Below are 4,005 nucleotides of genomic sequence, written 5' to 3' on the forward strand. Positions count from 1 at the left end.
ACTTCTCAGACCAATCCAGTTGAGAATACTATACATGTCATCATCAACAGTTAATAAGCCATATCTGTTTCTCACTAACATCCTGCCTCTCTATTGTTCATTTGCTATCTTTCTCTATCCTCTTCTCTTCACTTCCCCCATTCCACATTGTCTGATATGTCATAATGTGTATCAGCTCATGAGAATGCTGCTAACGCTGAGCCTGACATAAGCCGTTGCTAGAAATGAATCAGTTCGTGCACCTTGTATGTTCAGTATGTTCAGGTCAAGGCATCAGCTCACCTGTGATGTCATGTTAGTTATGTGCTGTTCAATCCCAGAGATACTGTGTATGTCACAGCATGCAATTGTGGTGCATTGGGTAGTGCAGAGAGAAAGTAAGGTACATTCTATTAGAAGTGGAGAACTGTCCTGTTGGCCAGTGAGACACGTGAAAGATCTGTGAAGTACTGGGGTATACTTTGGGCTTCGTGTTCCCACTTGCTGCCACGTTACACAGTGGTGTGAAAACAAGTCAGTGTGATGTCTAGGGGCATGCTATCTACCTAAAGCATTAGATTTAAAAAATAACTTTCTTTTAATTTAATATATTTTATTTTCATTTATGTCATACATTCAATCACTATACACCACTTCACTCGTAAAGCGAATTTTCCAACATGAATACATTTCACATCAGACCAGTTAGGGATGCTGTACACCTTATCATCAACAGGTAGTAATCCATTTCTGTGTCCCATAAATATCTTGTCTCTCTATTTTTCTTAATGTCTTTCCTCAAGACTCTCCTCCTTCTGCCAGGCTCTTCCCACACTGTATCCAGTATCCATAACCATTCTCCATGTTTTAATATCCTCTAATCTTTCAGTTTCAGCCATAGAGTGAGTGCAGACAGTTGGTATTGACTAAGTGCAGGCATACAATGTCTCTCCTTCATAGCCTGGCTTGCTTAACTCACAATAAATCTTCCATATCTGTCCACATTATATCAAAACCCAAGGTCATCTTTTTTTTTTTTTAATGGCTGAGTAGTATTCTATAGAGTACATGTGCTGCACTTTTTCAATCCTTCTTCTGTTCTGAACATTTGGATTGGTTTCAGGTGTTAGCAACTGTGAATAATGCCACAGTAAACATTGATGTGCAAGCACTTTTCCAATGAAGAATTCTTCTGACCTTTGGGTAGATGCCAAGGAATGGGATTGCTGGATCATACAGTAGTTCTATTTGTAGATCTTTAAGGAATTTCCATATTGTTCTCCACAGTGGCTGGACCAATTTACATTCCAACCAGCAGTGTAGGAGAGTTCCTTTTTCCCAACAGCCCTGCCAGAACTTATCATTTATTGCTTTTTAAAAATCTTAGTGATTCTGAGTGGGGTTAGGTGATATATTATTGTGGTTTTGATCTGCATCTCCCTTATGATGAGAGATGTTGAGCATTATTCATATGCTTTTGGGATGTTTATATGTCTTCCTTAGAGAGTTGTTTTCTTTGATTAATTTTCCGATCTTTTAATTGGGTTCATCTTTTTTCATGTAAGCCACTTTAATTCCCTGTATATTCTGGTTCAGTCCCTTATCTGAAGCATAGTTTACAAAAATATTCTCCCATTCCAAGTGTTGCTGATTCACACTACTTACTATGTCTTTTACTGTGCAGAAACTTCTTAATCTGATGTAGCCCCACTTGTCTACTTTTCAGATTATTGACTGTGCTTTGGGGGTCTTATTTAGGAAGTCACTGCCTACCCCAATGTCTCCCAGAGTTTCCCCAGTTTTTTCCACCAGTAGTTTTACAGTTTGAAGTCTTAGGTTTTGATATTTGATACAATTGAGTTGATTTTTGTAAAGAGTGAGAGGTAGGGGTTCAGATTCATCTTTCTTCAAGTGGACAACCAGTTTTTCCAGCACCATTTGAAGACGTTTTCCTCTTTTCACTGGATTGACTCGTACCCTTTGTCAAAAAATCAGTTGGCTGTATATTTTAGGGTTTATTTCTGTGGTCTTCATGTTGTTCCATTTTTTTCATGTCTGTTTTCATGCCATTACCATGCTGTTTTGATTATCACAGCTTTGTAATATATTTTAGGGCCAGAGAGTGAGATGCCTCCTACTGCACTCTTCTTGCACAGGGTGACTTTGGCAATAGAGGTTCTTTTATGATTCCAGACAAACACTATGATTACCTTTTCTAGATAGGTAAAGAATGACTCTGGTACTTTTATTGGGATTGTGTTAAATATGTAGATTAATTGGAGTAGAATTGCCATTTTGATTATATTCATTCTTTTGATCCAGGATCATGGGATGTCCTTATGCTTTTTTGTGTCATTTTCAATTTCTGTTTTTAGCTTATCTTATCTTTCCTTGTGGAGGTCTTTGACTTTTGGTTAGATTTATTCCTAGGTGTCTTATACTTTTTGTGGCATTCATAAATGGAATTACTTTCTTCCATTCTATCTCAGTCTGCTTGTTGTTCATATATAGAAATGCTGTAGATTTTTATATCTTAGTTTTGTATCCTGCAAATTTACTGTATTCATTTATTACTTGCAGGATTTTTTTCGTGGGAACCATTAGTTCTTCTATGTATACAATCATGTCATCTGCAAATAGAGATAATCTCACCTCTTATGTTCCTGTTTGAATGCCTTTTATGTTATTCTCTTTTCTGATTGCATTGGCGATGTCATCCATTACTATATTGAAAAGGAGTGGAGAAAGTGGGCATCCTTGTCTTGTACCAGTTTTTATTGAAAAAGCTTTCAGCTTTTCACCATTCAGAATGATGTTAGCTCTCAGTTTTTCATAGATAAGTGGTTTTTTTGTTTGTTTTTGAGAGAGATTTTTGCTATAGGGTGCATGCACTTGCCAGAGAGACAGAAACAGAAAGCACAAAATCACCCCTAGGGTGGTTTGACCATGCTGCAATCCATTCTCCTCTATGTTGGGCATGTACACACACAATTTAATCTCATTGTCTGTTATGGGCCTACTAAGGCTTTCTATGTCCTTCTGACTCAATCTTGATAGATGATATGAACCCAGGGATTTGTCCATCTCATGCAGGTTTTGTTGTTTGTGGGCATAGAGTTGCTCATAGTATCCTCTTTTGATGTTTTGTATTTCTATTATGTCTGTTGTAATGTTGCCTGCTTTGGCCCTTGCTTCAGTGCCCTCAACTGGCATGGTGGAGCCCCTAGTGAGCTTCAGGGAGGCCTGGTGGGCATGTGGTTCGCCTGAGCTTTCCAACAGGCCTTCAGCACTGATGACTGCTGAAGGAATGTCTACATTAAGAAGAATGGCTTTACTTTACATCGAAACTCTATTGCTCAGAGCACTGATGGTGTAAGGATCAAGATTGGTTTCAGTGAGGGTCGCCACACCTGGGAAGTATGGGGGGAGGGTCCTTTGGGCACTGTGGCAGTGATAGGAATTGCCACAAAATGGGCCCCCATGCAATGCCAAGGTAATGTGGCATTGCTGGGCAGTGATGACCAGAGCTGGGGCTGGAATCTGGTGAACAATAATCTGCTACATAATGGAAAAGTCGATGGCAGTTTTCCACAGTGCAACAATGCACCAAAATATCAGATAGGCAAAAGAATTGGAGTCATCTTGGACATGGAGGATAAGACTAGCTTTTGAACGAGGATATGAGTTCCTGGGGGCTGCCTTTAGAGGACTTCCAAAGGCATACTTATATGGAGCAGGTTCTGCTGTATGTGGCAACACAGAAGTGACTTTGGTTTATCTTGGAAAACCTTTGGATGGATGACACTGGCTTTCTTGGGATAAAAGACAGATTTAAGGGGAAATCTGCTTGTGGAAAAAAGAATCACGAAGTGGCAGTGTCAATGTGCATGTCCAAGGAACATCCCAAAAGACACATGAAGTTGTAAACCAGAGCAGCAACTCTACAGCAGAGATAATCTTATTGTGCCCTCTTTCTCCTGGGCTAGAAAAATCCTCTGGGTTGCTGTTGGCTGAGTGGGCAGTTGA

The 4,005-nt window shown here is 39.5% G+C and overlaps 1 pseudogene; it reads left to right on the forward strand.

The window, feature by feature from the left end:
* Positions 1–690: 690 nt before the first annotated feature.
* Positions 691–3,781, forward strand: LOC102475635 (F-box/SPRY domain-containing protein 1-like; annotated as a pseudogene).
* Positions 3,782–4,005: the final 224 nt, after the last annotated feature.

Source organism: Tupaia chinensis, unplaced genomic scaffold, assembly GCF_000334495.1.
Source record: "Tupaia chinensis unplaced genomic scaffold, TupChi_1.0 Scaffold144134_1, whole genome shotgun sequence".
In the NCBI taxonomy this organism is placed as follows: domain Eukaryota; kingdom Metazoa; phylum Chordata; class Mammalia; order Scandentia; family Tupaiidae; genus Tupaia; species Tupaia belangeri.